Source organism: Orcinus orca, chromosome 17 (genome assembly GCF_937001465.1).
Source record: "Orcinus orca chromosome 17, mOrcOrc1.1, whole genome shotgun sequence".
NCBI classification, from domain to species: domain Eukaryota; kingdom Metazoa; phylum Chordata; class Mammalia; order Artiodactyla; family Delphinidae; genus Orcinus; species Orcinus orca.
In genome coordinates this window covers 79,984,048-80,007,754 of record NC_064575.1, presented here as the reverse complement: position 1 = coordinate 80,007,754, position 23,707 = coordinate 79,984,048, and the positions used below count along the sequence as shown (strand labels likewise).

The following is a 23,707-nucleotide window of genomic DNA, read 5'->3' as shown; positions in this document are numbered from 1 at the left end:
AAACCCTCTTCATTGAGAGAGAGATAAAGAATAGAGTCCATCATAATCTAATTTTCATTTCTTTTTCCAGGTGCTACGGATCCTCTTTCGGATGCTTCTAGTTCCAGTAAAAGAGAAAAGTAGGCAGTAAAGGTTCATTTTCTTTTGTCAGAGCCCTCACTACCCCTGTTACTCTTTCAAGAAAGTTATTCATCTTTGCTCACATCGATACTAAACATTTCTTTAAGGCTCTGCCTCTAGCACCGTGTTGGCGAAGAGGTTCTGCCCTCACCAGTATGGCTCTGCAAACTTTGACTTTCTGGCTTAATTCCTGAAAACAAAAATCTGAAGTTCTGGATTAAATAAAACTGAAGATATTTTATTGTTGAGGCTTCTCAGAGCTTTAAGTATGCTACCGTGTGTTGTAAATCTCTGAGAGTGATACAATGCACCACTTTCCAAACTTTTAACAAGGGACACTTTCTACAGAGCACCTCAAAGTTATCCCATTGTTAGAGATATCTGGGGAGATGTTCATCTCTTTTACAAGGGTTTACCAGGCCTTTCTCAAGAGAACCTCATTTGCTCATCTAAACTCATCTCCTCTCTCTGCCCCGCATCCCATTCTGAGTTAAAGCTGCACAGTTCATCATCAACCTGGAAGACATTCTGCTTTTTCCCCCCATGTTCTTACATAGCACAAACAGGCTTTTCTTCTTCAAAAGCCATTTCTCCTCCTCCTGCCCCGGGCAAATTCTGACATCTTTTAGAACCCAGTTTTGCGGTCACTCTTCAGTGAAGCTGCCCCAGGTAGAGTTATGGTGAGTTCCTGGGGTGTCAATAGCAGCTTCAGAGACAGACTGACACAGGCACATGTGTGACAGTCTAGATAGGCATTGACTATTACCACAATAGTAGAATATTACTGGGATATTGAAACTTTGGTAAAATAGTGTTTTAAAACCAGAACAAAACCGAAAACTTTCTGTCAGTGAGAATACTTTCTTTTTCTTTTTGCGGTACGCGGGCCGCTCACTGTTGTGGCCTCTCCCATTGCGGAGCACAGGATCCAGACGTGCAGGCTTAGCGGCCATGGCTCACGGGCCCAGCCCGTGGGATCTTCCCGGACCGGGGTACGAGCCTGCATCCCCTGCATCGGCAGGCGGACTCTCAACCACTGCGCCACCAGGGAAGCCCCTGTGTGAGAATACTTTGAGTATTTCTCCACTTTTCTATCCACAACCCCTTATACTTTCTCTGCCCTTTTTTTGTGGTGTTCTGTGCCCTCAGAGCTTTATCTCTGCAGACTGCATTGCCTAGATCTCTTTGCCAGGTGGCGTTTGCCAATGGGAGGTACCAGAAATGTTGGGGTACCTCACTACCCTCCTTTAGGGTGCACCTGATAGGCAATAACTGGACACTGGTACACATTGGCAGTGTTTCATTTTCATTTGGAGGAACAATCTTGAGGAGGGTTGATCTGAAGGCAGTTCCCAGCTCCTCCTGCCTTGAGCAATTCAGCTCTCACCCCAAACCTGCAAACATTGCAGAGAAAGTATAAGGGGAGTGTGGATAGAAAAGTGGAGAAGCACCAACCTGCCTTTCTTAGAGGTTGTATTAACTTACATTCCTGCAGCAATATATAAATATGTTCATTAAGCTATTTCTTCTCCAACATAGTGCATTTTCAAAGTATTGGATCTTTTCCCATCTGATAGCTGGAAAATGTAACATTATACTTTTAATAGCTTTTCTCTTTTAATATATGTGTTAATATTTTTCAATGTTTTAAGGATTATTTATAGTTTTCTTCATTGAACATCAGTAATTTCACATCCTTTGCCCATATATTCTATTAGAGGGCCTGTTTTTTTCTTATCAATTTACAGTGCTCTTTATATACTAAGGGAATAGACCTTTCATGTCTGTGCTTAATTTATGTGCTTTTTTCAGCTTATCTTTTTCTTTTTTCATTGTTTATGTTTTTTTCCTGTGCAGACTTGTTTTTGTGTTGTCAAATTAATCACATTTTCAGGGAGTATGGACTTTATGCCATACTTATGCCTTCTGTACAGTGAGATTTTATATGTATATTTTTTCTAGTAACTACATGATTAAAAAAATAAGTCTTTGAATCATCTGAAATTTCTTTAGGTGTAAGGGTTGAGATATTCTGCTCCAAATCACTACCATTTTTCCTAACACCATTTATTGAATAATCACTTTTTATCTCCTGACTTATAATTTCATTTTTATCAAATGCCAAATTCCGAAATATATTTCAGTTTAATTCTGGACTTTATACTCCACCCCTTGTGCTGCCTGTCTGTTCATGCACCAGTAACACTCTGCTTTAATTATACACTTCATGGTGAGACAGGAAATGTCTTACCTGACCCATAATTTATTTATGCATTTTCCTACTATTATTGCATGAACTTGTGTGCTCTACTTCAAATTAATTATGAAAGCTGATATAAGGTATTCTTCAGCTCTTAAAAAAAATCACAAAGAAAGAAGAGGAGGTAAGGGAAACATTCAGATTCTTTTCCATTCACGAACATGATTTTCAGTATTTTGGAGGAATCTTTTTAGTTTTTTCAGATATTTTTCATATTCTTTTTTTTTTTTTTTTCCATACGCAGGCCTCTCACTGTTGTAGCCTCTCCCATTGCAGAGCACAGGCTCTGGACGTGCAGGCTCAGCGGCCATGGCTCACGGGCCCAGCCGCTCTGCAGCATGTGGGATCCTCCCGGACCGGGGCAAGAACCCGTGTCCCCTGCATCGGCAGGCGGACTCTCAACCACTGCGCCACCAGGGAAGCCCCATATTCTTGATTTTATTATTTACCACCTAGTATAATTAAGAAAAGAAATGAGATTTTGGAATAATCAATACTTCTGTAACAATTGTTGATATACACATTCACTTCAGGATCGGAGAATGATCTTTTTACAGAAATCCAGATTTTCAGATCACTAATCCTAGAATAGAATCTAATTCTCCACCCTCTTAGAGTTGGCATTCAAATACCAGTTTTGTGCTTTAGTAGTTGAGTAATCTTTGGCAAAGTTATTTTATTTCCTCTGCGTCTTTTTTTTTTTTTTAATAAAATGGAGATGATGTTGTGGGATGTTCCCATTTGCAATTATCCAGTGGCCACCAAAGGCTGAGTAGGCCAGCTCTGCCACTGATGGATGTGAAGACTCTTTGGCGCAGCACACCATGTCTATAGAAAGCTACATGTATTAAAAATAAAGACTCACAGCTAAACCAAAACGTTCAATTTCTGGGCCCCCTTTGAAGAATAAGAAGATTTCCCCCATTTTCTCTTTATGGCAGGAGAATTAAATTTGATTAAGCCACAGTGAGGTTCTGGAGGAAGGTTCTTAGAGAAGATGGGTCTTTCAAGGAGAGTCCTTCCAAGGGTGAAACTTCATCCGCATCACTGTGCTAGTTCTTAATGGTCGAAAGCTGCCTATCTACCATTTTCCTGCTATTGGAATGTTCATCTTCTCCCTCCTCCACTTAGTGCTGAGGCCAAGACAAGGAGCCACAGGGGCTTCAGGCCACCAACGGGCATCCACCAAGGTTTGTCCCAAAGCTGGTCATCACAGACCTAGGAGCGCTGCCCTTCAGAAGCCACAGTCCCCTGTGAAGCGTGCTGGTTTCTGAATAAAGGGAGTGAGCATTTTAGTTTGTGAGATGTCAGGATGCAGGAGAGCATGTGAGACATTAAGCAGTTTGGTGTGGTTGGCTGGACACCTGTAGGAAATGGGTTGAGGAAGATGAGGACCAGATGGGACTGGGTCAAAAATGGCTGGAAGTAAGACTAAACCCAACTAGCTGACTGGTCACTTTCTTCTTTGTGTCCTTACTCCACACTGCATGGATTTCTATCCTGGTATTTTTCAGAATTGGTTATACTTATAAAATATAAGTTGCCTTTACTTCACTATAAAACCCTGAGGAAGAAGAATGTTTGTTGCATTCCTTTCTATCCCAAATGGCCAATACAGTGCTTGGCTCCACAGTACTATACAGTATTATATGATTGTAGCCCAACTGGTTATTATGAGCATGGATAACAGAATGAAATAGACTTGGGACTGAGTCATGACCTGTTACTACCAACCATGACCTTGTACAACTTAATTGCCTGAGCACCAGAATATTAGTAATAAAATAATAATAACTAATAATAATTATTATTTTTAGTTATTATTATAACATTTCTTTAGAGTCAACTATGTGCCAGGCATTGATAAACTTTTTACATGCATTGTCTTATTTAATTCTCATATAAACTGCATCATAGGTATGATTTTATTCCAGTTATTCAATTGATAAATAGTAATGCATACATATTATGACTCACTGAAGTTATAGATACTGAAAAATAAATAAAGTACTTAAATTGTTGCTTGTTTGTTTTCCATCTCAGTCTGAGCAAGAAAACTAATGCCGAAGCTAGATAAGCAGAACGTAGATTGTCCCCATGCATTAGTTGTCTGCTACTGTGTAATTACTCCAAAACGCAGTGGCTTAGAACAGCAGTAAACATTTATTATCTCACACAGCTTTTGTAGGTCAGACGTCCAGGAGCAGCTTGACTGGGTATTTCTGGCTCAGGCTCTCTTGTGAAATTGTAGTCAAGATTTTGGCTGGGATGCAGTCATTTGAAGGCTTCCTTGGGCTGGCGGATCCACTTTGAAGATGGTGCACTCACGTGCTCCACGAGTGATTGCAGGCTGCTGACAAGAGGCTGCAGTTCCTTGCCATATGATGTCTCCATAGGGTTGCTTGAGTGTCCTCATAACATGGCAGCTGGCATCTCACAGATTGGGTGATTCCAGAAAAGACAAGGCTAAAGCCACACTGACTTTTATGACCTAGCCTTAAAAGCCATACTCTGTCATTTTGAAATACTCCTTTAGTTATACCCCTATTCAAGAGCATGAAAATCAGGAAGCAAGACTCATTGGAGGCCATCTTGCAGAGTGCCTACTGCCATGTGGGTTAAGAGGATGAGAAAGAAAGATCACAGCGTCAAGTCTACACAAAAGTTAGTATGGCTCAAGACAGGTTGGGATGAGTAGTTGAAAGCTAAAGATATGAACAATGCAGAAGTGAGAGAAGCCAGATTTTATGTGGCTATGTGTGTGTGTTTCAGGATGGGGAACGTGACTTAAGTGATCTACCTGTGTAGAGACGGACTTTCTTTGAAAACTTGAATACCCTTTTTGAAAGATTGGGTGGGGGAAATGTACAGAGCATGGATAACGTTCATCTCAGATACACAAACAGGGGAAAATGTATAAACGAGACACATCCTTCAGAAGAAAGTCTGAAAGTTAGTGACCTTTTACCAGACTCTTGTGTTTTAGATAAAAGAGAATGTGCTCCAGATAATGCCTGTAACTGGCCCAAAAGATGATGTCACTGAATTGAACCTGCAATTTAAGTAGAAATAAAAGGAAAAAAATAAATCATGACGATAAAGAAGTAATAAAGACCTGGTTTGAAAAACAAAAATTCCTATTCGGCAATATCTTGGGGAGGAAAAAATGATGGTATTTAGATCAGCAAATCTGGGTCAAATGCATCTCAAGGAATTAGCAGAAAAGAGTGGAGGGGGGAAAAACTGAGATTTTTGAACAAGAAATGCATGGCTCCTGCAAAGAAGTTACATACTTTTTATTATTTTCCAGCTCAAGTGATTGACCTGCGTTCATGGTCAAGTTCAGAGGTCAATTTTGTGATGGCTCATCGAATTATATCTAAAGTCCAGAGTCATGTGGGCTCTTCCGTGGGGATCCCTTCCCACCACCCCCGCCCTGCAGTCATGCTGAGGAACAAAGCCAGGTCTGCATTCCAGCATAATGTATTCTTCCTTAGTCTAAGCTGTGACTTGTTCATGATTACATTCAATTTGAATGTTTACATTCACTTTCATAATATTTCCTCTGGGTTTATTATTTCCATTTGTAAAAATTCACTCAGTCTTCTGTGTCGGAGAAAGCCGATGTAATTAGCCAAGGGCTGTTGCACTGACACACGAGGCCCAGAGCTTTTCAAGAGCAGATAGATGATGCTCTACGAGAGAGAACTCGAGATTCCCACTCCTTTGCTTGTCTCAGACTTCTAAGACATTGGATGTAAGATGGTGTTGGGAGGTGAGAGAGGGCTTTGAGAAAACAGGGGCATTGTAGGTGTGGCTTTGCTGTCTCATGGATAACTATATTTTGGTCTTCTCGACACCCTCTTTGCCAGGGCACTGCCCTCTCCTGACTCGCACACCAGATCGTCCACATGGGTACCTTGGGGATTACCATGTAAGTAGATTAAAGCTTCCTCATGGTGGCTGTGGGCTGCGTAAATATCATATTCATTTCTCTGTCTTTGAATATGTATTGATTCCGAAGACCTAGGTTTGGAAAAATGAGCAGTTGTAGGGTAATATATTCAGTCACTCATTTGTTCATTCAATTCACATTTCCTAAAGGCACATTATGTATTAGGTACCAGCTTATGTTCCAAGAGTGCAATGGTTTTATTCTCCAGTTCTTGAGAGGCAGTCCACTGTTGCCTCCGTGTAGCATCTTCCAATCTTATATATTTGATCCATCAACAAAGGAAAGACAGGATTAATTTCTGTTAGTAATATGCCTCTATGAATGCCATTCTCACAAGTTTTCTTGAAGGTCTCTGTGGACACATCTTTGGATTTCCTCTGAGAATGGACATGAAGTGCCCATTTTATCCAAGTCTAAATAGACTCAGAAAATTGCCTATAAGCTTGCACCAGAACCAAGACAATCTTTAATTTTCTTTCCCAAGATCTTGAATGGACTCCAGTCTATTATTAATTGGGATTATTTCAGTCTAAAGTAATAAAACACCTGATTTAAACTGACTTGACTACAGAAGGGAACGTATTGCTTTGTGTGACTCATCAACTTGACTTCAGGAATCAATTTGACTTCAAGTGTGGTTGCACAGGTACCTAAACAATGCCAGCAGGATTGGGTTTCTCTTTTTCTCTGGATCTTGGCTCTGCTTTCTCTGTGCTGATCTCATTCTCCAGTAGGATCTCAGAGGCACCACCTAACTCAATGCAGTTCTTAGGCTGCATCCTACTCGGTTTAAATCCAGCATAAAAACGACCATGTGAAGTGTGACCAATTGAAGTCATGAAGTGCACTCTGACTGGATTGGTTTAGGTTGTGGGCCCCCCACTGGGCCAGTTATCATGGGGTGGGTATGTTTCATATCCTCTTTCTCTAGGACTAGGGGTGAGCTTAACTTAAACCACACAACATGAGAGTGGGGGAGTGGGCATCTCCAAATAACAATTGAGTCCATCCCCTCATGAAGTGGGAAAATACTCCAGGGAAGCAAACCATACATGTTCACTACACATACATTGATTTAATTTCCCCGGATTAAATATTTAAAATATTTTCTTAGATATGTAAAATGATGAAGGAACTAGCAGTTGTATTTTGTTATGTGCTGGTAGACACACCTGACTTATTGTGTTTAGCTACAATAATTTGACCCATTTTGGATAAGCTGACCATATGAGAGGGGGCAGGGAATAGACTAAAACACGTCACATAAAAACAGAAGAACTGAGGATGTTCAACCTCAGGGAGTTTTTAGTACTTTGCAGCATGGTTGGAGGGAGATAGTATTACATCACTTATTTGAAGCACCTTAAGGCAGAAGTAAAAACAGATTTGTTCTTGAGACACAGAGATTTCTACTGATAAATAGCTGTCCAGTGTAGGAACTGATGCCTTGGTCAGTACTGTTTCCTAGACTGTAACTGTTCAAGCATAGTTTTATCAGACTGTCAAGAATGGTGTAGAAGGGCTTCCCTGGTGGCGCAGTGGTTGAGAGTCCGCCTGCCGATGCAGGGGACACGGGTTCGTGCCCCGGTCCGGGAAGATCCCACATGCCGCGGAGCGGCTGGGCCCGTGAGCCATGGCCGCTGAGCCTGCGCGTCCGGAGCCTGTGCTCCACAGCGGGAGAGGCCACAACAGTGAGAGGCCCGCGTACCGCAAAAAAAAACCCCCAAAAAACAAAAAAAAACTACATGTTGGGCATTGTACTAGATCTTTCGAATATGTTACTAATTGTGTCCTCATAGCTCTCCATAAACTATAGAGATTGTTATTTCAGTTTTACACCTGAGGAAACTGATGCTCAGAAAGTGGAAATAAGTTGCCCAAGACACACAGTTCTTAGGTGGGAAATAGGATATAGACCCTGATATTTATGACTTCAAAACACACCCTCCATGAAGAACTAAATTAAGTTGTATTTAATCCTGAGCTCTGGTTGCCTCATAAATGAACTCAGGTTTATAGCCTGAATTTGTTCCCATATGTCTATGCAATCCCCTGTGTCTGCCAGGCTTTCTCTGATCCCACTCTGAAAGTGTAAGAGGTTGTTCAGAATGACCTGAACCCAATTAGCAGAAGAACCAATGTGCTGTATGTTAAGCTCTGAGGAACAAAAGACCTCTCCTTCGTGTCTTCACAGTATGATGCTGTGTTTAACAGCCCTGAGTGTGAAAAATCAAGAGCGTAAAGTGCCCTAATTACAACTCTCCAGGCGTCTGGGCTCCAAGAATTAGCCACTCCGCTTTGGTAAAATGAGACAGCACTAAACGTAACAGGAAATCAGATTCCCTAGGACCACTAGCTCTTATTTCAGATGAGAAAACTGAGTCCCAGAGGAGTAAGATGATGTATGCAAGGCTACATAGCTAGTTAATGATGGAACTGGGAATAGAATCCCGTTTACTGGTCACCCAGGAAAGAACACCTATCACCCTGGATCGTAGCCAACCTAAGATGAAATATTAAGCCAACCCAACTCTTAGAAGAATAGACTAAAACACTAAAGGTTTTATCCTATTTTGAACTTCTGTCCTCTCCCCACCCCTCACCCAATACTATTATACTGTCCATAAAATCTTGGTTCAATAGATTGTTGAGTCATGATTTGACTAAACTACGAGATTAGAGTTTGCTTTAGGCATTTGTAGAGGGAAGGGGAAGGAGGAATATGGGAAGGAGCTCCTATTGTAAATAGTGCTGCAGTGAACATTGGGGTGCATGTAACTTTTCAGATTATGGTTTTCTCCGAATATATTCCCAGAAGTGGGATTGCTGGATAATATGGTAGTTCTAATTTTAGTTTTTCAAGGAACCTCCATACTGTTCTCCATAGTGACTGTACCAATTTACATTCCCACCAACAGCTTAGGAGGATTCCCTTTTCACCATACCCCCTCCAGCATTTATTGTTTGCAGACTTTTTGATGATGGCCATTCTGACTGGTGTGAGGTGATACCTCATTGTAGTTTTGATTTGCATTTCTCTAACAATTAGCGATGTTAAGGATCTCTTCAAGGGCTTTTTGGCTAACTGTACGTCTCTGTTGGAGAAATGTCTATTTAGATCTTCTGCCCATTTCAGACAAAGACAAATATCGTATGATATCACTTGTATGTGGAATCCAAAAATATGATACAAATGAACTTATTTAGAAAACAAAAACAGACCAACAGACTTAGAAAACAAACTTATGGTTACCAAAGGGGAAAGGTGGTGGAGGAGGGATAAATTAGGAGGTTGGGATTAACAGATACTCACTACTATATATAAAACAGATAATCAACAAGAACCTATTGTATAGCATAGGGAACTCTACTCAATAGTCCGTAATAACTTGTATGGGAAAAGAATCTGAAAAAGAATAGATACATGTATATGTATAACTGAATCACTTTGCTGTACACCTGAAATTAACACAACATTGTAAATCAACTATACTCCAATATAAAATAAAAACAAAAAAAAGAAGTGAAAGGAGATCAGAGAAGGCTAAAATTCTATACTTAGTGAAATAAAGGCATTTTCAAAGAAAAAAAAAAAAGGAGGGGGGGCCTCCTACCAGCCATGATTCTCTCACAAATAACTGCAATCACTTGTGCAGGAAAAAGATAAAACATGACCTAGAGTTACTGGAGAGGGACCAGAAGCAGACTAATTCTAGAGGAAAGAGGACGGCAAGGAGCAAGTGACTTGAAGTCACGCCAGAGGCAGTGCCATTTTGCATGTCTACAAAAACAAAGCAAAGCAAAAAAGCAAAACACCTCACTAAACATTTCTTAAAAATTCTAAGCTCAAAACCAAATGAAATCTACCATCTTTCTGGGCTGTAAAACCAGAGGACAGAGATAGAAGTGACCACATTGACCAGAAAGTGAGGGAAGATAATTAGAAGGAGGGAGACAGAAAGGGGAGCCTGAATTTCTAAGTATAAACTTCCCAATCTCTTGGGTGACTCATGAACTACGCAAGTATGGGACAAATTCTAGCTAAGAAGAAAACAAATGAGCTTAAATTTGAACTACCACCCAAGAGGTAGAGTTTGCTGTTTGAATCTAATCAAATTAAGTGCCCGATTAAACAAAACACACAAGTAATCAAATCTAGGATCTCCAAATATAACATTAACATCTCCAGGATGAAATATTTAAATTACTCAACAGATGAAGAACCAGGAGTGTCAGGAGAGAAGGAGCCATCCCTGGCTTCAACCAGAAGAGTTCTGATTATTTTCTCCTTCTTATAGGGTTTTCCATGGAACATCCCATTAATGCCACTAAAAGGTGGTTTGCAGTCCTTTGAAGTAGATGATTTCCAAGGTGGTTTCTATCTCTAGCATTCAGCTGGCTATTATTCAATCTATACACTTGGAGGGATCTTCAGAAAAGCCCTTGTGTGCACCTAATCACTACTCCATAATTTGTAGCCAATGTGTGTAGTAGCATGAGGCAATGCTTCTCAATCTTTAATATGTACTCACATCACCAAGCTTCTTGCTAAAATGTGTTTCGGGAAGACTGGGATGGGACTTGGGGGTCTGCATATCTAACAAGCTGCACGTAAATCTGATACTGTTTGTTCAAAAATCATACTTTGAGTAGCAAGTTTCCTAGGGACACAGTTTCACAGTGAAATTCAATAACCAAATAAGAGTGGGGACGGCTGAACACTGTACCTGCTCTTATAAATTTATAAAGCAATTTTCTGAGAAATACTGCAGACTTCTGACTGTGTTTTAACTCAGTGTTTCCTGAATTAATTTCACCACAGAATCTTTTTTTGAAAGAAAATCCTATTACATAACACCAAATAGGTGGTATATAAAACATAGTTTTGGAAAGTTTTATTGTATGGGAGTCTTAAAAGAAATGCATAATTCTGTGTTTTTATGCACTTAATCCCCATTTCTGTGTTAGCAAAGAAACCATTTTCTCAAATTTTTACCTGAGAATAATGAAATATAGGGCTCCCCTGAACTGTGCTTGAAATTTCAAATGTGAATTTTTGGAAACCATTTACAGAAAGAAAAATGTGTGTGTCAGCAGTTACCTAACTGGGTATGTTTCATGGCGTCAGCTACACTGGTCTAATTTGAAGACCTTGGAAAATGCCTTGAGCTAGAAAAATTTACTCCATTGGTTTGAGTACTCCACTGATGATGAATTATTTCTCCAGGTGAACCTTTCCTTTATCTCCTGTTCTTAAATGAAAAGGCTCCCAGAGGGCTGAACGTGGGGTCACTAACCCACACTAGTCGGGGGAAGAGTTGCTATGAGCCCTTGTTCCCTCAAGGGCAGTGAGAAACCATGAAACAGATGGTGCCGTTGCCTCCCATGTATGTGATCAGTCCTTCTCAAAATGTCCCCCTGTATCCCTGACTTTCCAACAACCTAATAATTAAACTAGGGCATGGATTATGACTTCTGTTGAACAGACAAGGAAATGGCAGCAAAGATGATAAGTTGTTTGAAGTCCTCTGTCTATTGGAAGAGCCAAGATAAAGGATATAGAAAGATGCCTAGGAGTTAGTAAACTTCTCTTCTGTGCCAGGTACTTCATATGCTTAATCATTCAACCACATTTTATACATTGGAAAACTGAAATGCAAGAAAACTAGCCACTTGTCCCAGTTAATAAATGGGAAAACTGGGATTCAAGCCTCTTTGTTTGACTCTCATGCATGCGGTGCAGACACCTTCAGTATTTCTTCATCTGTCTGAGATATTAGTAGCTACCAGGTCTTGAAAATGAGGGAAAAGTCCTCACCAGGATAATGAGATAGAAGTGCAAGATCAGATACTTGCTGCAGAGTGTACTCTACAGCAGAAGTTTGCCCAAGTTCAACCTAGCGATTTCATTGCATGGTTTACCTTTTTCTTTTGCCTTTAAAATATATTGTATGGACTTCCCTGGTGGCACAGTGATTAAGACTCCACACTCCCAATGCAGGGGGCCTGGGTTCGATCCCTGGTCAGGGAACTAGATCCCATATGCATGCTGCAACTAAGAGTTCAAATGCCACAACTAAGGAGCCCGCCTGCCACAACTAAGGAGCCCACCTGCTGCTACTAAGACCTGGCACAACCAAATAAATAGATAAATAAGTAAAAATTATTTTAAAATAAATAAATAAATAAATATTTTGTACAATATCTTGTTCCAAATGGTGTTATTACCATCTCATTATTCCTTCATGCCTTTTAATGAAGCACTTTTTTCACAGGGTGCATTTTTGATATCATTCATCTGGGAGAAATTCTACAGATTTTTTTAAAAGCACATGACACACAATTTCTATTTGAGATTCTATTTGAGATTGATCCCGCCCACACCCCTCCCCCCAACCTTGACATTCTGGAGTCTTAAAAACATTCTTCTTAAGCAAAAACACCAGACAGCAGAGAAAGAAAACAATAAGACACACCTTGTAATTTTACCCAAAAAATCCCTGACAGATCAGATCTATAAATTCAGAGTCATATGGAGTGAGGCAGACCAAGAGCATGAACAGACCACGTTGTCCAGAATTCCCTCTGCTGCCGACATGGTCCAACAAGGTTCAAGGCAAATATTCTCTTGCTCAGATTTGAGACATCCTTCTAGGAAGAGAACCTTCCAACCATCTGCCTAGGAAGCCATTTGTGCCATGTCCTCATAATGAGATTTGGTATTTTTCATAGAATTTCACACTCGACATGCTGAATGTGTCTTATAGATCATTTAAAACGTGGTCTTATATTTTGTAATCAGCCAAAGTGAAAATACATGTGCTGCCAGCCAGTCAATTACTAAGTCATTTTTACACTCCCACTGGGTACCAGTCTGGACTGTGGGGAACGTGTGGCAGGCACTGGGCTAGATGCTTTCACATGCATCTTCTCCGTTAGAGTTAATAATTACAACGATCATAACGATAGCAAGCAGTTATTTATCTTATTATGCAATAGGCACTGTGATAAATGTTTGCATGATGCCTGATTTAATGCTCACCGTAATCCTACGAGATAAACAAGTCTTCCCAAACCTCATTGCTCACCAGCATCAGCTGAGGAACTTTATTACAATGAGTCCTAATCAAGACCTATTGAGTCAGAATCTCTGGGTTAAAAACATGAAATCTCTATTTTTCAGTAACTTTCTGAGGAATCACGAGGCAGCCTGAAGTTAACCAGCACCTGGGAAAAAATAAGACAGATGTTATTATCTCCATTTTATTCACCGGAAATCAAAGCTCAGAGAGAAAAATGTGTGCCCAAGATGTGCTGGCTTGTCACTGACTCACCATTGCAGCTGCCTTGAGAGCATCCTCAAAGGTCTCCTACAACTCAGAGTGTGGTATGAAGATTGGAAGCATTAGCATCACCTGACACCCAATCTGCTAAGACGAGCATCTGCATTTTAACCAGACCCCCCAGAAGACAGGGTGTGAGAAGTGCTGCTCTGGACCACTGAGCTGGAGACTGAAAACTGCATCTCCCAGACTCTACCATCAGTGAGCTTATTTAATTTTACCAACGGGAGGCACTGAGGGAGATCGGAGGGTGGAAGGAAGGAGGAACCGTCTTTGTCCACTTTTGCAGAGACATTAGCAAGGGGCAGGGGATTTAAGACAGGCTACTGTGGGCTCCAGCCACATGGATGATGTCTGGCGAGCTCCGGGGGCGGTGGGGGCGGGGGGGGTGGCGGCTTCGGGGATCCTGCTGACTGCAGTGGCACAATTCGGTAACAACAGCTAACAGGTCAGCGTTCACAGGGGCGGGTAGAAAACTAGCTGATTTAGGGGTAACAATCTTTTCTTCTCTTTTGCTCCTTCAGCCCTTTCCGCATCATTGTAAACATTTTCCTGCATTAAGTCCCTCTTTACTTGAAATAGCAAGAGTGGTTCTCTTTCCCTGGTTGGATATTAGCTGATATTACAGCTTAGTTATCATACAATAATCATGCTCCTTGTCAAAGGAGCAGGGTGAGGATTCAGCTCCAGGGTCTGAGACGGCAAAGCTCAAGTTCTTAACCAGTATCAAATACAGACGGTCCCAACTTACAATGGTTCGACTTCTGGTGGTGTGAAAGTGATATGCATTCAGTAGGTACTGTACTTCGAATTTTGATCTTTTCCCAGGCTAGTGATGTGTGGTCAGATACTCTCTCATGATGCTGGGCAGTGACAGCTAGCTGCAACTCCCTCTCGGCCACAGACCTGAGGATAAATAATCCATACACCGACAACCGTTCTGTAAGCATACAACCGTTCTCTTTTTCACTTTCAGTACAGGACACAATAAGTTACATGAGATATTCAACACTTTATTATAAAATAGGCTTTGTTTTAGATAATTATGCCCTACTGTAGGCTAACGTAAATGTTCTGAGCACGTTTAAGGTAGGCAAGGCTAAGCTATGACGGTCGGTAGATTAGGCGTATTAAATGTATTTTTGACTTGATATTTTCAACTTATGATGGGTTTATAGGGACTTAACCCTGTCGTAACTTGAGAAAGATCTGTATATCAAAAGCACTGCACAATAAAGTGTTCACTTCTATAGGGTAATTGAGCTGTCTTCTTGCTATTCGTTCTTTTATCTACTAAAAAAATATATATAATAAAACTTTCTGTGCCAAGAAGTATGATAAGTTCTGGGAATACAAAGTTGAATAAAACATAGCTCCTGCTACCATGGAAGGAAGATTCACAGGCAATTAATTATAAGACAATGTGGTAAGTTCAAAATTGAACCAATTTCTAAGGACAGACCAATTTTAACATGACTGTTACTTGAACAATTATGAAAAAAACCAAATGATATTTAAGGCTGATACACCTGGGGACAGGAAGTCTTCTGCGAGAATAAAACCTTCCTTACCTCTGAGTAAGGAAGACAGGTATTGACTGACCTACTTCTCTGAGGTCCCGCCTATGCTATTCATTCATTCATTTGTTCATTCAATTAATAGCATTGAGTGCTTTATAGCAGGACCTCTCTATACCTTGGGAATAAAGCATTTGAGTAAAATAAGAGGGATTTGATCTCATGGGTCGTCCATTTTTAGGGAGAGACGGTCAATAAGCAAGTAAACAAATGAAGATCATTTTATTCTATGAAAAGTGCTCTAAAGGAAATTAGCAGGGAGATACGAATGAATGCAACTGAGAAGAGGGGGGTATTTTAGGTACAGTTTTATTACAGGGAATATTCGTGTAGAAACCACTGTCCTCGTCCCCAAGAAGGACATAATGAGTCTGAAGGCAATGCTGAAAAGTGGGTCTCAGGTTAGAAGAGCTGCCAGTGAGAACACAGCACATGGAGAGCCCCCTCGAAGCTAGCACCTTCCCTCCAGCGAAGCACTGCTACAGCCAGCATTCAGAGTGCAGGATTCTTCAGGGCAGGGGCTGGCTTTTCCTTAAAGCTCCATTCTTCACAGTTGACAGTGGAAGAGGCATGGCATGGTGCAACGATCAGACACTGAGAGTCCCCAGTCTTGGTTTAAAAGCTGGTTGCAACACTACTAATCCATTTGTATCTCAGTTTAACAGCCCGCAAAATGGGTATAATAATTCCCATATCACAGGATTGTTGTGAGAATTGAATACTCTACTTGGTGCATATCGTGTAGTAGATTACCTGACTCACAATGGGTAAGCAGTAAATAGTCTGTGAATTGATTTGCGTGACATATACAAGCACCTTAATGTCAGAAATCATTGTGCTTTTCCCACAAGGTGATGGATCTCTCTCAGAAGAGATGGTGGAGTTGGATGTGAGACAGGGTTTCTTCTCCTTCAACCTCTGTTTACTTGACTAGAGGAGATGGAAGGAATGGGTGGGTCTTCCTCATGGAATTGAGGGCTTTCTGCTGGCTAAGTCTCACTGGTTGCCTCTGCCATTCCTCTTACGACCAGATCTGCCAGGACACCCACTTGCCAATGTCCCTCTGAAACTGTGTTCCCCAGAACTGAACAGAGTCCTCTAGCTGGAGTCTGGCCACAGCTCAAAACAGCCACACCATCACAAGCCCTTGGGTTGGATGCCAAACTTCTAGATACGTAGCTTCAGGGGGCACTGGGATATTACAAGCCAAATTGGACTATGGATTCATGCTATGCTTGTAGCCAATTAACACCCACACGTTGCACATGGTATAATTAGGACACCAAGACCTCCATCTGCTTCTACTTCTACATGTAAGGCTTTCACCCTCATTTCAGGTCTTCATACTGATTTCTGCAAAGTTTCTCTAGACCTAAGGAAGATCCTTGAGGAGACGTGATACTTATTTGTGGAATCACTCCTAGAGCTTTGCACGTGAACTGGAATATATGAGACTCCTGGTGGGTACTTATTAAATAAATTACTATTTTAACTAGTGCAAAAGTAAAAAGTGCTTAGTTTTATAAAAACAATAGAATGTATAGTATAGTCAAAGGAAGAAAACAAAATGACTCGTAATTCCGTACTGTTACGTAACACCCCCAAATAGTATCAAATTATTTGTATTTTTAGGTAACTTGAATTGTCTTAACGTATTATGGCATTCTTACCACATCATTTGAGTAACTGAAAAATAACTCACTACATTGATAGCCTGTAATTCATTTAAGAGGATTTATTTAAACAAATGAAATTGTTGGAACTTTAGGTTGTTTCAGGGTTTTTTGTTTGCTTGTTTGCTTGTTTACTATTTTAAAGATCTCTGTCTATACATCCTACCAAACATCTGATTATTTCCTTAGTGTAAAGTCCTAGAAGTGGAAGTATTGGGTCAAAGATAATGTCTATTTTTAAGATTTATATTTATATATATGTGGTCAAATGGCCTCCAAAACCATGCATGACAATATCCTTCTCTTGCCCTTCCTGAGAGTATGTAAAAGGGGGAAAATAGAGTGTGTGTCATAAAATTGTTTGGAAAATTGAGTTAATATACATTAAGTGTCAGATAGTAATTCGTACATAGAAATTACTCCAAAAATGGTAGTTGTTGTTATTACTGTTATTGTTATTTTTACCTTTGTATCTCACATATATGATGCCAACTTCAACTGACTTTCTCCACTAACTTAGTTCATCTGCTGTAACAATAAAACCTCATTTCTATTTCTCATCCCACCAGTAAGAGAGAGGGAGAGAGAGAGATGTTTGGAATTACATCACATATCAAAATAAAAAGCTCCAAAATTTAGGGGGCGAGTCTTCCATTCTCTGTAGTTTATAGAATTCCCCCTTTTCTCTGGGAAGCTGGCCCTTGGAACCTTCATTCTCTTGCTCTAAACTGTTTTATTCTTGCTGCACAGAGGTATTCTGGGGGGTGGTTCCACTTGTTCAGCTGTGCTGGACCCATTAATTCTAAGAACTCACATCTTATTTTTTTTGGTTTACTATAATTTGGTTGGAGAATGTTCTTAAGTAGCTTTCTAAGAGAAGGAGCACGAGGTAAACGATGAGTGTCCGAAAATGTGTTTAGCTGGGGGTAGATTTCTATATTTAAAATAATTTTTTCATTAATTTTTAGAAAGGCATGTTTCTGACGAGAAGCAATATGCCATGTTCATATGGCTTTTTAGGCTTTGTGGTTTGTTTTTCCTCTCTCTCTCTCTCTTTTCTTTCTTTTCTCCAACCTTTTAGGAACTTTGTATCCTCGAAGCTGAGAAAATTGTCATGATCTATCTAGATGTGTTTTTTTTCTTTCATTTTTCCTATTAGAATCTTAGAAGTACTTTCAATGTGAAAAACTACCTCTCTTTTCAGCCTTGCAAAGTTATCATTTATTATTCACTTATACTTCTGCCCTCCCCACTGTAATTCAGTCATCTCCTGGAATTCTTATAAGTTATTTACAGAGCTCCTGTATCAGTAATCTGTGTCATTTGTGTTTTATTCTCACACGTTCCACCTGTTTGTCGTTTTGGACTAGGTTTTGAAAAATTTCCTCAATTAGGTCTTCTGATATTTTTTACTGATTTTTCTCTTTTCTGTAATATATAATTTAATATGTTAAGCACTTTTCCTTGTTCTCTACTTGTTGCTTTTACATAGCTTCAGTTTCTTGTATTATAAGGGTGATATACCCTCAATTTTCTCAGAAAATACTGCTGACATAATTTTCTTTTCTTCTATTTAATTCTCTTAGTTACCCTGAATGGTTTACATTCTCCTAGGTTCAGGCTTCCTAATTATTTATCTTGATCTTCATTTTTCAGGATTTCAGCATTTCCATCCAAAAGGCAAACAATACCAAATTTTGGAAAGAACGTAGATACACTGAAAGTCAAATACATTGGTGATAGGAATGTAAAATGGAACTGCCGTTCTGAAAACAGTTTGGTAATCTCTTAAAAATTGGAAGCTGTACTTACCATATAAACCAGCAATTCTACTCCTAGGAGTCTATACAAGAGAAACACACATGCCCACAAAAAAACATATGTGAATGTTCATAGTAGCATTATTCATAATAACCCAAACTGCAAACAACCCAAAGTTTTATTAACTGTTGAATGGATAAACAAATGTGATATACCACATACAATAGAGTATTATTCACCAATAAAAAAGAATAAATTACTGATACAAGTTTCAACATTATGAACCTCAAAAATGTTATTTAAGTAACAGAAGCCAAACACAAGATATTATACATGGTGTTTCCATTAATATGAAATGGCCAGAAAAGGCCAAATTATAGACAGAAAGCAGGTCAGTGGTTGCTTAGAACCTGGGTTGGGGAATATTACCAGCAAAGAGGCACAAGGTAAATTTTTAAACTGTAGAAATTTAAAAGAAACCGATTTGTGTTGATAGTTGCACAACCATAAACATTTACTGAAAGTTATAGATTTGTATCCTTTCAATGGGCGAACTGTATTTATATAAATTATACCTCAATAAAGCTCTTAAACCACGCATGGGCTAATGTTTGTCATAAAGGAAGTGAGGTGATTAGCAAATTTATTTTGTATTTTGTTAAAAGTGAAATATTTGTCCTTAACTCATGCATCCAGTTTTCCATGTTTGGATACTGCCATGGTCACTTTTTATCTGTGCTTTGGGGCGTTTTACTTCATCTCCATGATTCTCAGTTTTTTTCATCTGTGGTTGGAGAAGGTTGAACTAGGCCATTGCTAAAGTCTGTTCCATCTCTGACTCTGTAGAATTCTTCAAGCTGGTCTAGTTTTCTCCTTGACCTGTTAGACTCAGTCTGCCAGCAGATTTCCTACAGCTGTCTTTGTTGTCAGGTCATGGTTTGGAACAGACCATCATGTACTTTCCTATTTAATCAAAACTTTCAGAGAGTATACTTCAGCTGATTTCCACCATCCTGATGAGCTGGAAAAAGCTGACAAAAATTGAGCAAGACTCAGTCCATTTATTTCAAGTGGGTGCACTCATTTTTAAACTTATTTTTACATTAAAAATAATTTTACTGGGCAAAATTTAGCTTACCTACACATAGAGACAACATTAAAATTAAAACAGAATTAATTTTTGTCTACCAGGGCTTGTTGGTCTAGTACATGGACTACAGTGTAATATCAGAAATCCAGAAATTATTTCGTTGCCATGGGTTAAAAAGTGTAGATTTATTCTTTTTTCTTTTGCTGATCTTGACATCTTTTGATGTGGATATGATGCCCTTGTTAAGTACTAATGGGGTAATTTGTGAAACTGCATTAGACTTTAATTTTGTAGTTATAGATCAATGCTTCTCGAACTTTAAAGTCTATGCAGATCAGATAGGGATCTTCTTAAAATATAGATGTTAAGATACAGCTGTTTTGGGAGTGGACCGAGATTCTGCATTTCTAACAAGCAGTTAGAATTTGGCATTGCTGGTTGGTGACCAACACTCTGAGTGGCAAGGTGTTAGGATGAAAACAGAAGCTGTGGAAGGGAAGGAGTTACAGGGAGTTGCCTCATGTTAATGGTAATGAGAACAGTCTGCAAAAGGGATAAGATGCCTCCGGGGGTACAGTGACTACTCCATCAGTGAGGGTGGTCATACGGAGGCTAGAAGGAATGTACTAGCTAGAAAGAGGCTAGGAAGGAATTAGTGGATGGGGATAAGTGATAGACCAGGAGACCCCAAATGTCTCTGCCTCTCGCTGTGAGAATGCATACTTATGTTTTAATAGTGTCTCTTCTGACCTTGAAATGTATACATACTCAAAGATTCCTAATGAATTATTTATGATAATTTTCCATACTAATTATAAGCTTTGGGGGGCCATGCTTATGTGTGTGACCACTGTGTTATAAGTACAAGTTTATTGGTTGTATGCCCAACCCCACCTCTTTCTTTTCCTGGATCAGAAAATTTTAGTCTTCTTGTCCTCTTGTTGCTGGTCAGAAGCACACTTCATAAGGGCCTCTCTTTGAAAATCCTATAGCTGGTTGGGGACAGAAGCCTTGCATCATCTTTCTTAGCAGTTTGTTGCCCATGAAAGCATGAACTTCAGCCTTTAGGCACAATACTGATCCTCTAAGTCACCTTTCTCTTGCCTGAATATGGCATTTTGGGGAGCTACACAGATAAATAAAGATGCTATTTTACTATCAATCAACTATTGATTCTTATACGTGTCCTTCATTCCTCAGACCCTTAAAGGGAATAATGGAGGGTGACCATTGGACTTCTACCTGCAGAAAAGGGTCATCTCCCTGGAGGAGAGTTCCCTTCTTAAAAGATGAGGGATCAGCAAGCTTCTCCCAGGACAAATGTGGGGATTCTGCCAGCTTCTGGGTTTTTCTCTTCCAATTATGCATTCCAGGACTGGGGAGATAACCACAGGGTGGGTTCAGGGGCCCACTGGGTCCACTATGAGAGGCACCCGAGCTAAACCCCATTGATCACCTGGCCATAAGCCTCATACTCTGACTGCTGGACCACAGTGACATTTTGAATTAGTGTCACTTCAGAGCCCACGTCCAGTAATCCCCCAAATATCGGATTCTTTCTTTTCCCCCGACGTAAGTCTCCCTGGTGAAAGGCCGTAAGAGGGAGTAGCTCTCAGTGTGCTAAGAAAAATCACCTTATTTAGTAGATTGATGGGATTTCCACTGGACCATCCAGGGGTAAGTCCTCTAGCTCCCTGCGTGGTAAGAGTGGCCCTGTCCTCAGCCTGTAATCACTCCCTGGGAATATTCAGCCTCAGATGCCTAAGAGAGGCCATTCTGGATCCCGGAGTAGGACCTGCTGTTGATTCTCATGTTTGGTCACACCCACAGGAATTTAGAATAAAGGGAGAGTCATGGTCATTATCATCCATATGTCTGACAGATATGTGCTGAATGCCTCCTGTGTGCTAGGCACTGGGTTGCCTGCCAGCACAGCGGAGAACAAGGCAGACACGGCCTCTGCCTTCCAGGAGCTTGTGGCATTGCGGAAATAGGTCACTACAGCCAAGGGAGAGATGTGCTCTAACTGGTCAAGTGTGAGTACTTTTACGAGGCTGCTGGCCTAATCTTGGAGGCATCAGAAGAAATCCTGAGGATACTGTGTTTAACCTGAGACCTGAAGGGATATCCAGATTAGAGGGGAGGGGAGGAACATGGGCCAGGCCAAGAGGTCATTGGGAGTCAAGTTCTGGAAGCAGAGGGAGCATGAACCATTGGTCCTACTGGAAGAGGAGTGATATAACTGAAATGTAGGTTTTGGCAGGTGGAAGGTGAGAAAGACTCTCTCCTGGACCCAAATTTAGTCCAGCTCCTCTGGGCTTCCTTCCTGACGAAGCCATACCCTTAGCCCTGTCCTTGCTGGGCCTGCATAGCCCAGTCGTAGTGAGAACCCTGCTGAGTTAATTTAGCAGGAATCTCCCACCCTTGTTATCTGATCAGGCTCAAGAGCTGATCAAATTCCTCATCTCCCACCCTTGCTATCTGATCACCCCGGCCTGCCTTCAACAAGTTCTGCTTAGCAAGAATCCCCCCTACACTTGACGTCTCCTCTTAGTAATTTTCCATCCACTGACCATCTCCCTCCCAACCCAGATCCTTGGCTATAAATCACCACTTTTCCTTGTATTCAAAATTGAACTCAGTTCTATACTGAAGTCTCTTTTCCCCTATTGCAATAGTTTTTTTTTTTTTTTTTTTAATAAAATCTATCTTTATAGCTTTCACTGGTGTCTGGCTCTGGTGCTCTTTGCCAAAAAGAAGATACTGAGAGTTTGGGAAGGTAAATCATGGACAGTCTATGAAAGGGCTTCATTCCATGGAAAGCTGTTGTAGGGTTTTAAGAACTCTGGTGTCACTGTTTATTCACATGTAATAAAAATCAGTCTCATTGGCTAACAGAATGAGGAGTGGATGAATGCAGGGGAACAGTCAGAAATCTAAGGCAAATGAACACAGGTAAAATGATTTTACTCTTTCTAGTTAAAGATCATCAGGCCCCTTTAAGAACCAGTCCCTGATCAGATAACAAGGGTGGGAGATTCCTGCTAAATTAACTCAGCAGCTTTGAAATAGGCCTTAAACAGTAAGGTTCGATGGCAAGGAGGCCTGGAGAGGAAATGATAGCTAAGTAAAAATCTGAAGTATAAGTAGAAATTAGCAAGGTAAAATTGGAGTGAGTTGGATGACAGGTTGGGGTAGCTTTAAGCACTGAAGTGAATGAAATGGGATGTGTCCCAGGTGCATGATGGGAAAAAATATCTCCCCCAAATTCAATAAAGTGTGATAAAAATATTAGTAATCCCTTCTCACCTTTTGTGATTCTGTAAGTCTAGAACTAAAATAATTTATTCATTGTTATTCATTTCCATCCTAAACACCACTTGATGCTACCTAGCACATCACTACTGGTGTTGTACAATTGCCGTTCTCTGCATCTGTGATGTGAGCTTCTCAAGGTTTCCATCACCTCTTCCTGGAAGGCTCTCCCTCCTTCTTTGTTGCTGGCCAACTCTTATTGCTCCCCAAGGTCTATAAAGGAAGTTGATGAAATAGCTAAGCAAGAGATAGTGTATTCACCAGCTTGGACTGTCATAACAGAATACCACAGAGGGGGTGATTTAAAAAACAGATGTTTATTTTCTTACAAATCTGGAGGCTGGAGGCCCAAGGTCAAGATGGCAGCAGTATTTGTTTCTGGCTCTCCCTGTCCCTGGCTTGTAGACGGCCACTTTCTCACTGTGCTGTCACATGACCTTTCCTCTGTGCCTGCATGCGTGGAGAGGTGGGGAGGGAGGGAGAGAGAGAAGGGGACAGAGGGAGGGAAGGAAGGGAGGAAGGAAGGAAGGAAGAGTGGAAAAGAGAGCTTTCTGGTGTTTTGTTCATTTAACCTTAATGACCTCCTTAAAATTCCTATCTCCAAATATAATCA

General features: G+C 40.4%; 1 long non-coding RNA gene across 1 annotated transcript in view; it reads left to right on the top strand.

Moving 5' to 3' along the window:
- The first annotated feature begins 1,097 nt into the window (after positions 1–1,097).
- LOC117199645 (uncharacterized) overlaps positions 1,098–23,707 on the top strand; it is a 44,654-nt gene continuing 22,044 nt past the window's right edge. Inside the window, exons 1-5 of the long non-coding RNA XR_004480922.2 lie at positions 1,098–5,844; positions 6,253–6,314; positions 13,519–13,879; positions 14,507–14,620; positions 16,593–16,715. This is a non-coding gene — a long non-coding RNA (uncharacterized LOC117199645). The remainder of the gene's footprint in view (positions 5,845–6,252; positions 6,315–13,518; positions 13,880–14,506; positions 14,621–16,592; positions 16,716–23,707) is intronic.